The following is a 10,958-nucleotide window of genomic DNA, read 5'->3' on the forward strand; positions in this document are numbered from 1 at the left end:
CCACCGCTTCTTCCCCTATTGTTTTCCAGAGGCCTCGCCTCCGATTGGAGTTTTAATTTAGTTAAAGGGTGTATGCTTCCGTCTTCGTTAATGCATCTACCACGCAGCTTCCTTGTCGCCCCAGAGGCAGAAGCTGGAGCCCCTCGCTGGGTTTGCAGAGGAAGCTGCATTTTGAATGGCACGCGCATAGGACCTGTAACCACACCACGGTTTTCTTGATTTTTTTTTTTTTTTTTTTTTTTTGCAAGCCACACAGCCCAGCCATGGCTTGGCTTCCTCTCCTCAGCCTGGACTCACAAATCTTCCAGGGTCCCTTGGCCCTATGCTGCCTGCCAGTCTGTCACTCGGTTGCTGGTTGAAAGCAGGGTGAGGCCTCGCTCTGTTAGCTGGAAGCCCTTTCTTTGCTTGAGTTGCACACTGCCCCCTCCCCACCTCATCAATCCCTGCCTTGAATTCCCGATCAAGCTCCTCCCATTTAATGGAATCCCGCCTGCCTTGCTGTTGCCCCGGAGTAAAATTCGTCTATTCTTTTCTCAAGTCTCTGTTTCCTTGTACAGACAGGAACCCAGGATCCTTGCTGCTGGAACTCAAAAGAGAAGAACTGGCAGTCTCATCCCTCTTCCTAGCGTCCACGTTTCCTAACACCCAGAGCCGCAAAGGTTCCAAGAGGCATCCCTGTGCCTTGTACTTTGGCCAGCAGCTTCTTCCCCTCCCCAGCGGGATACACAAAGTAAGGTTTCAGGATGGAACACGTTCTTTCGTTATTAGGCAATATTAAGATTCCAGCCAATGGCCTGGATAAACAGAGTTCTTCAGGTACATAATGCCAGGGTGTGCTATTTTCTTTACATGCACTAGGGTATTTTAATGTTTCCAGAATAACCAGTTTCCCTGGAGGATGCACAGGCCTAAGCTTCCCAAACCTTACACACACACACACACACACACACACACACACACACACACACACACACACGCAGGCGAACAGTTCTAGTTAAGGTATTAATTATCCAGAATGTATCCCTTGAAAAGGAGCCTCTAAGAAATCATTAATTTGCTTTACGACTGATATAAAATAAATGCCCAAATAGGAAGAGACTGTGCACTTCCCTCAGGATTAGGCAGTGAAGCAGGAATCAAAACTGGGCTTTGAGCTGGGGCACAAGCTCTGCCCACTGGGGTGCTGTACTTTGGCACCTACCTCTCAGCCAATGCAGGGCTGTCGAGCACATATGACCCAGACCAGGTCAGCTTGCAAGTCTTGCCATTCCCTCTATAAAATGACAGTGATGGTGTGATTTTTGCCCTTTCAGGAAGTCGTTGGAAACCATAGGCATACCTGCTGAAGCCTGGGAAACAGAAGACTCCTGCCCCACAAGCTATGGCTAATTTTACCTTCAGATCTCTGTTACCTGAATTCTAATTAATTTAAATATTGCCATTATTTTCTGCATTTAGAGATTTCATTTTATAGCTATGATTATAGAACTATAGTCTATCAGCAATTGTCATTAAGAACAGTGGAATTGGAGCCGGGCATGGTGACACACATCTTTAATCCCAGCACTTAGGAAGGCAGAGTCAGGCAGATCTCTGTGAATTCGAGGCTAGCCTGGTCTACAAAGGGAGTCTAGGACAGGCTACTCAGAGAAACCGTGTGTCAAAAGACCAAAACAACAACAAAAAAAGAAAGAAAAAAAAAAAAAAAAAAAAAGGAAGAAAGAAAGAAAGAAAGGAAGGAAGAAAAAAAAGTGGAATTGGCCCAGCACAATGGTTTAGGGTGAAGTAGGATTCAAGTTCAAGGCCAGCCTGGGCCACACAGTGAGACCTTTTCTCAAACAAACAAAAGACCAGAAGCAAAATATAAAAATCTCAATAGAAAATTACTAGTTATTAAGCTGTATTTAAAGAATAATTTTTTAAAGGTAAGGAGCATTTTCAGGGTCACAGGTAGGAAGGAACTTTGGGTTGGTTGAGGACCTAGGCTGGAACACAAGAGCACCAAGTCAGAGCATGTCACTTGCTCAAAACTCAGGTGTTCCAGTATTAGCTGTAAAACCAGCTCCTCAGAGAATACTTGGGCCTTTGTACCTGCCATCTGCTGCCTCCTAGGCCTCGCCCTTCTACCATCTCTATGACTCTGGCTTACTCCCCATGTGACAAACGAAGAAATCTGTCTGAGACTTCTGGTAATGAGAACAGCCATGTGCAAGCCCCTTGGCCATGTGGGTGTATCCAAGAGGCAGGAGCTGGGGATCAGCTTGACCCACCACAAAAGCAGAGGAGGTCAGCCAGTAAAGGATGTCACAGGAGGCAAAGCCTCGGCACTCAGAACAAGGAAGCAAGCTTACGAAGGAGACATGGAACGGACAGCAAGAGACTACTGTGCAGCTTGTGACGTGAACTGCAGGGAAGGCCCACAGAGAGAACGACAGCCAGGGTCAGAGTTCCAGGAGGTTGACTGAGTAAGAAATGAGAAAGTGAGAGCAGAAGCTGTCCAGAGGGCAGAGTGAGCTGGAGCGGAGGCCCTGGCAGAGGTGTATTCAAACGAAAGGGATAATATGCATTCCCTGATGAAAGCAAAGATGGGGGAACCAACATGGATTTGAGCATCAGAGAGAGCCATCTTTGCTGTTGCTGAGAATCAGCGGCAAAGTGGATGTGGGTAAGAAAAATTGTGAATGCCCTGCTGGGGGTCTTTGATGGTTTTAAATTAATGTTTCAGTAAAAAAAAAAAAAAAAAAAAAAAAAAAAAAAAAAAAGAGGCAGGATTATTCATCGAGGAGAGGGGAAGTAACAATGAACAAGTAAGGGACAGTTTGCAGACAAGTCCAACCAGTCAAGGCCAGTCTACAAAACAGGCCTTGGGCTACCTAGAGGGACAACCTCAGGCAGTGAGACAGGTGCCTCTTGGCTGCACCTGGAGACCCTGTTCCTTTGCATTGCCTGTTGGTGTCATCTGGTTTCAACCTGCAGGGGCACTGCCTTCAAAACTGGTTAATGCTTGATTCCCACTCCAGGCCTGGGCTGACCTGTGTGACTGTCCAGCCTTCCAGCTCCCAGGTACACCGAACCTGAGAAGTCTTGCTGTTTTTCTGAAGGCCTGGGATGGACTCAGACCCGGAGTTTTGCCAGCTGTTGAATTTAAAAAAGAAAAAGAGGAAAGGAGGAGAGAGGTCAAGAGGAGCATTGGAGGCAAGGCTCTCAGTGTGAGCAGGATGGAGCAGGATCCGGGTTGTCAGAGCTGCGAGACAAGAAACAGGTCTAATGGAGCTGTCTTATAGGGGTCCTGTTAGAAACATCCACAAGAAACTGCAAGAAAGACACCAGGCTTGATGCTTACTCTTCCTGAACACACAGAGAAGGGTGCGTTAAAACTCTTCAATCCTCTTTCTTTTAAACTTAAATAGCTCCCTTTTTGGTCATCTGTGCTCTGGATGTGAACTTTCCCCTGGGCGGAGGTTTTGTGCTGGCAACTGGACAGCCCTGAGGAGCATGGGAGTCTGAGGTAAGCAACATAGTCAAGCCCATCAGAAAAGGCTACAGCATGGTCCTCAGCCAAGCAAAGGAAGCTTGTCATCTTTCAGCTGTTTCCCCTTGACTTGAGTCTCCCTACTCTATTAGAAGCAGCCTATTATGAGGAACTCAGATTAGGTAGCACCCAAGAGTCACACCTGGGCGGGGACTGTGTCTCTTTGGGTCATTGCTATTGACAATCTCCAGAATGTGGCTCTCTGATGGGGTGATGGGCAGATGCAACTGAGATTCTGTTCAAAGAGCAACAAGAGTACCATCTTACTTTCCTTTATCGGTATTGGGGCTTCAACATAGAGCCCCATGCAGACTAGGCAAGAGTTTTACCCACAGCTTAGCCCTAGTGAATGCTAACTCTTATTAGAACATCTAGCAACATGCTCACTGACCACTCACTGGAAGAGATAGAGCCCAAACTCAAGGCACTTAAAAAAAAAAAATCAATACAAAACTCCCACTCCAACACTCCAAAATCCCCAGTTTTCAGAGTTTTAAAATTTAGGCTCGATTGAAAAATTAATTTTCACTTGATGTTAATTCTTGCTCTGCCTTTAGGATATATATATATTTAAATATAAATATATTTTAAAATAAATATATTTAATGCACACACACACATATATATGTACACTACAACACACATATATATACACATACACACACATATATATGTACACACACATATATATGTATACACACATATGTACACACATACACACATATGTATACACACATATATATGTACACACATACACACATATGTACACACACATATATGTACACACATACACATATATACACACATATGTACACACACATATATATGTACACACACACACACACACACACACACACACACACACACACACACCTGAGATGGTTCAGCAGGTAAAGGACTTGTTCCCAAGCCAGAGGACCTGGATTCAAGCCCCAGAAGCCACATGGTGGAAGGGAGAGCCAACTCCACACTCTGCTGACTATACACACAGTGGTATGAGTGCACGCACAATAGATAAATGTTTAAAAAGATGAATTCTATGTAAAAAAAATTCTGACATCAATAGTATTAACAGTTACTATCAACCAACCCTGAAGCTGAACAATTTAACTACATAAAATAATTCTTTATAAAGTATTTCAGACATGAAAAGCATACAAGATAGATAATACAATGAATACAGAATAATTTGTTCATATTCACCAGACTTCACACTAGCAGGGACCCAGTCAATGTTTGTTGAATGAATAAATGATTATCATTTATTTTTAATCACTAGACTCCATACTTAGAATGTCCTTGGAGTCAAGGACAAAGCATCTGACTTCCAGGATGCCTCCACAATTATGGTTCCATAGTTTGTTCATTCGCTACCCCCAGGCTGTCTCTCTTTGTATTTCTCTATAGAGAACTACAGGTTAAGCTTGGACCCTCGCACTTGGTTCTATTTCCTTCACCTCATATTTAGCCTAATGACAACAATCTTCTAGCATGTTCTTGATACACTTCTGAGAAGGGAAAGCAATCTTGGATGTGGCCTTTCATCATACCACAATAAACTTTACTATATAGTTCCTATATTTAGTGTTCGAGTTAAAGATAGGCAATTTCCAGGTAGAATACGTCAAAATTTTATATTATAAAATAGTTAAGCCTAGGTTCTTTTTCTTTTATTCAACTTATTTTATTTTAAATAATGTGTATATGTGAGTATGTGTGCGTAGGCATGTGCACATGAATGCAGGTGCCCTTGGAGGCCAGAAGAGAACTTCAGATTCCCTGGAGCTAGAATTATAGATAACTATAAGCCAGTTAATGTGCGTACTGAAAACTTACTCTGTTGACCAGGTTTGGCTTTCAACTCACAGAGATCCACCTGCCTCTACCTCCTCAGTACTGGGATTAAAGGTGTGTGCCTCTGCCACTTGGCCAAGTGTCTTCCTTATTTTTATGAATTTTGCCTATGCTATGAAGAATTGAACCTCGCACTCAATTTGGCTAGCCATTTTTTCTAGCATCATCCATTGAAAAGGCCATTTTTTTGGTGTAGGTTCTGGAGTCTATAACTGAATTCCCTTGGTTTAATAATTCTTCTGCCAGTGCTGCAGTGCCTTCATTACTCCTCTTTGTAGTGAGTTTAGAAGTAGAAAGTATGACTCCATCTTTATTTCAGGATTGTTGGAGCTAGAGTCACTTGATTATATATGAGTTTTAGGATCCATTTGCTATTTTCTACAAGATGACAGCCAGCATGCCACCAAAGATTGGGTTGCATTTAGTCAGTGTGGGGAGTAGGGCCATTTTGTCAGGTCTGCCTTCCAGCCCAGGAGCATGGCAAATCACCCCATCTACTTAGATCTTTTAAATATTTCACTGCACATCCTTTTTTAGTTTTCAGTGTGCAAATTTTACATTTCTTTTGTTACATTTATTCTTAGGTATTTTATTCTTTTGGATGCTGGCTTTGTCTTCATTTCACTTTGTATCATTCAGAGTTTTTATTTTTATTTTCCAGTAAATAAAGAGCTCAGCTGCAGGCTGGACACAGTGGTGCAGGTCTGTAATTCCAGCACTTGGGAAGGCAGAGGCAGGTGGATCTCAATGAATTCGAGACCAGCCTGGTCTACAAAGAGAGTCTAGGACAGCCAAGGCTACACAGAGAACCCCTGTCTCAGAAAACAAACAAACAAAACAAAACAAAGAGTTCAGCCACTACATAGTAGCGTGTAAGCCTGCATTTCCACCAATATATTTCTTGGTGGAATATACGATTCTACGTAGAGAAGAATGTTCTGTGGTTGAATAATTTTGGAAATGCTGTGTATGTGTTTGATGCACATAAACATACAGAAGGGGCTGAGATGGCAAACAGGACCCTGAAGGGTGGAATCCTGTTCAAATCAAAGTCTCTGAGTGTTTCTGAATGGTCAGTCCTGAACGCAAATGGGCTCCAGATCCTTCTTAAGATATGACAAGATACAGAGCTTATGAGGCTGAGGGCTCTGTGTGATTCTTCTTGGACTAGATACTTATGGCCCGCCATGACATCTGTCATAAAATGTGCACTAAATGCTGCTAAAACAAGCTTCTTTTGTTTTTAAATAAAACAACATTTAAGTTGACCCAGTCAAACACTGCTTTTTATTGAAGTTTTTCCATAAAATTCCTGTCTTAAATGGGTGTTTCCTAACTAAATATTTTTACCAGCAGTGTATAATATTAAATGCTAAATATTTAGGAGTAGAGAAAATGGGCTTAGGGGAGCTATTAGAAGACTAAGTGCACACAGTAAGTTAAGGTTGAAAAATATCACCCATGAGAGTGGGCACACATCTATTGAAAATGGTACTGTAGGCAGGTGGTGATGCCCCCACACCTTTAATCCCAGCATTTGGGAGGCAGAGACAGGGGGATCACTGAGTTCCAGGCCAACTCAGTCTACACAGTAAGTTTTAGGACAGTCAGGGCTGTTACACAGAGAAACTTGTCTTAAAGAAAACAAACCGAGACAGGGAGAGAGAGAGAGAGAGAGAGAGAGAGAGAGAGAGAGAGAGAGAGAGAGAGAGAGAGAGAGAGAGAGAGAGAGAGAAGAGACAGAAAGACACAGAGACAGTGGGAGACAGACACAACAGAGAGGGAGGGAGGGGGTACTCTTAGCTAACTGAGACTAGATGTATCTGATGATCTTTGTTGCATCACCACTTTATAAACCACAGAACACAGGATATACATAACTCAGATATAAGGAGGGAGCATGGTGCCTACAATTCGTTTTTTGCAAAGCAGTCTTCGTCTCCCTGAGAGCTGAGTTCGCATGTAAAGTAACTACAGATGCTCAACTCCTAGGCCAGTTTACAGCATAGAAAGGACTGGAGACCATGGTCTTGCCAACCCAAGCTATCCCTCAAACTGACTCTCACAATCAAACAAGTTTCTCCCTGTACCATGTCATGTCTGCTTGCCACAGAACTCACCCCTCAATCCTGTTTCAAGCACAGGGCATAGCTGACAAAACCACCTTCCTGGAAGTAGTATATTGAATGAGGGAAAAAAAAGGAAATAAAAAAGGAAAGCACATGACTGCTCCTAGGTATGCTAAAGGAGAAGGTAGATAAAAGGGAGAGAAAGCATAGAGACACAGGCATGGCAGAGTGCAGAGTGAGCATGACCCTGAGCTGGGCCATGGGAAGAAAGGGAGGACGGAGAGGGCAGAGGAACCTCCGACCAAAAGGGGCAGCCTGGGCCAAGAGGCTGGCATAGCCAAAATGGCTGAATTATATAAAGGCCAGAGAAGTTGGGGGGAAGGGAAACACAGGCCCTGGCTGGAGAATATTGGGAGAGCCTGGAGGGCAGGTCTGCTTTGACATGTTAAGGGGAACCTCAGTTAACTATTTGTCCCAAGTTTGAGGCCTAATGTATATGAACATTGACCCAACAGTACTTGTGAGGATATTTGCAATTTTTTTTTTCACTGTAGTTGCAGAAAGTTTGGAACTTTGTGGTGATGCTGTGAGAAGGGGTGGAATTAATTTGAGACTGGGTACCTTTCCCTATGGTTACTGGCTTTTGCCCCTCTATTTTACTGCCTACACAGGATCCTGAAGTGCCACTTTCAAGAAGTGCACAGTGCCAGCTTTGCTTTTTTCTTCTTGTTTATTTTGCTGTGTTCTTTGCTTTGGTGGTAGGAAGTACAGGAAGGGGGTAGAAAAGGAAAGGGGGCACCCAGAGAATACCAGCACATTCTGGGCCAACTCAGGGATGTTTGTCTTTGTTATTAGACTTTCCTCAGGTCTTTTTGATTAGAGATAAATTTCCAGTATCTGTTTATATGAAAATAGAATTCTTAGCAATGTACTGTGAGTTGTGACATTGCTATTTTCTTTTTTTAAAATTCTTGACTGTCTCACGATTTGAGTATCAGCCAATGACTGGATGATCTATTTTAAACTCATGAAAATTTAATACATAAAAAAAAAAAAAAAAAACAAATGCCAATGGGTAGAAAGAGAGAGCAGCAGAAAAGCAATTCAATTTAATCCAAATCTACACAGTCTCGGGGGGTGGGGTGGGGGGGATGTTCCCCTGGCTCCTCCTGCACAAGAGTAGCTCAGCTCAGGGTTCTTTCAAAAGAGGGGGGCATACTGGATGGCTGAGCTCGGGGGAAACAGTAGTTCCCCAGGAGTTTGACTTTTGTCCCATGACCTCTCATGAGGACACTCGTAACAAGACGGCCTAGTACCAAGATGACTTTTTAAGTAGCCAAATGCCTTTGAATCTGAACAGGAGGGGGCTAGTCATCCCTAGCCTCTTCCCCACTCCTCCCTCTACCCCCCACCCCCATACCCCCTAGACCCCCAACCCCCCACCCTCCCCCTCCAGATTGTTAGTGTTCAGTCCTGCAGCCTGCTGGGAAACAGTAGCTGCACTCATTACTTCTGTAAGCCAAAAGCCAACAATGTGAGTAAAACATGAAATGTTTGTTATAAAATTACAGAAAAGGTTCTCAGAATAGTTTATGGAGAGGCAGGTCACACACCCACTGGTCATACATATTTCTCGAATTGTCAGTCTGATGTTTGGATAATGGTAAAAGTAAAAACATCATTGAAAAAAATTTTATTTTGAAAGGATTAATTAACATACTTGTTGGGGCTGAAAAATGAAGATATCCGTGAAAATTTTCAGTTAACCCCAGCACTTGGGAAACAGATAGGCAGAACTCAGTGAATTTGAGGCCAGCCTGATCTGCATAATGAGTTCCAGGTCAGCTGGGGCTACATAGTAAGACCTTGTTTCAAACAAACAAACAAACAAAAACAGGGGGCAGGGGAGATTGGTTAACCGCAAAGTGCCACATGAATGAGTAAAAGTGGGAGACAGATGCATTGAAAAGTGAGATTCTTGTGATAAGAATTCCCTAGTGAAAGTCATGTGCTAGGGAGCTTAGGACCTAGGTGTCTGCCACTTGCTAGGGCTCTTAGAGACCTTTGAAAGGGGTAGCTCAGCTACTACAGAGTCTGTGATCTCCCATTCCCTCCCCCGCGCCCCCCCACCTCCACTCCCCGCCCAGCTTCCTACTGGTCTTCTTGTTCCCAAACTGTTTGACTTTCAGTGTGAGTATGTGTATGTACACATACATAAAATCTAGATTTTTCCCTGTTGAGAGAAAACATGCAATAATATCTGTCTCTCCCTCCCCACTGTCCTCTCTGGTTCCACCTCCCTTTCAATCTTTCTGTCTCCACATAATCCCTTCTAATTTTATGTTACATACTTAAAATTTCGCAGTCCAGATTCCACGTGTGAGAGACAAACCGTAATATTTGTCTTTCCTCCTCATCCTCTTCCACATAGTGCTCCTCATTCTCCACCTCTTTTTTTTTTTTTTTTTTTTTTCAAAATTTTGAGACAGGGTCTTACTCTTGTGTTGAAATTGCAGGTATGCACTATGCAGCTTGGGCTACAGGAAAACGCAAATCAAAACCACATTGGAATTCCATTCCACTCCACTCCAAACGGCCGCTTGATAGAAAACAAATGCACGGAGGATACAAGAATAGAGAAACCCCCGATACAAATGACCTAGCCTTCTAGTTCTTTTTCTGCTTTTTTCCCCGCTCGAGACAGGGCTATACAGAGAAACCCTGTCTCAAACCACTCCCCCCCCCAAAAAAAAGACATGTGCTACCATGTCCATCTTTCCAGTTCTTTTTCTACGTGCAATTTTTGGGTTCTTTATAAATTCTAAACACTAATCCTTTGTCAAATGATGAGGAACAAAGTTTGTTTAAGACTCATTGCTGCTAGCAAGAGGAAGACAGTAATACACCAGAATGTCTCATTTTTTTCAATAGTAAAAGGAAAGGAACATAGTAGCCAGCCTAGCTTACTTTCTAAGAATTGGTACCTGGCCTTTTGGCAGTAAAAAAGGAATAATATATATTATATATCAGATAAAATAACATATGATATATATTAGAACAAATAAAATCCAAATGTAGTTGAGACATGCCCTGCTTACAAATTCTTCAGTGGTTTAATTTTTTGTTTGTTCTCCCACTACCCCTCAAACCCACCCCATGCCCACCTTCGGTTTTTTTTTTTTTGTGTGTGTGTGTGTGTGGTTTTTGTTTGTTTGTTTTCTGAGACAGGGTTTCTTTGTTCTGGACTCCTTTGTAGACCAGGCTGGCCTTGAACTCAGAGAGATCTGCCTGCCTCTGCCTCCCTGAGTGCTGGGATTACAGGCGTGCACCACCAAACTGGGCTCTATTTCTAATGCTCAAAGAAAAGATTGCTTGATGTGGCCCAAGCCTGTTTACCTGGATCAGATCTCTCCTTCAGCTGTGACTGTTCTTTCTCAATTCTAAGTGTTCCCTCCTGCCTCAGCCTCACATATTCTGTTGGGTAGCATCGGTGCAGTAACTCA

Source organism: Acomys russatus, chromosome 3 (genome assembly GCF_903995435.1).
Source record: "Acomys russatus chromosome 3, mAcoRus1.1, whole genome shotgun sequence".
In the NCBI taxonomy this organism is placed as follows: Eukaryota; Metazoa; Chordata; class Mammalia; order Rodentia; family Muridae; genus Acomys; species Acomys russatus.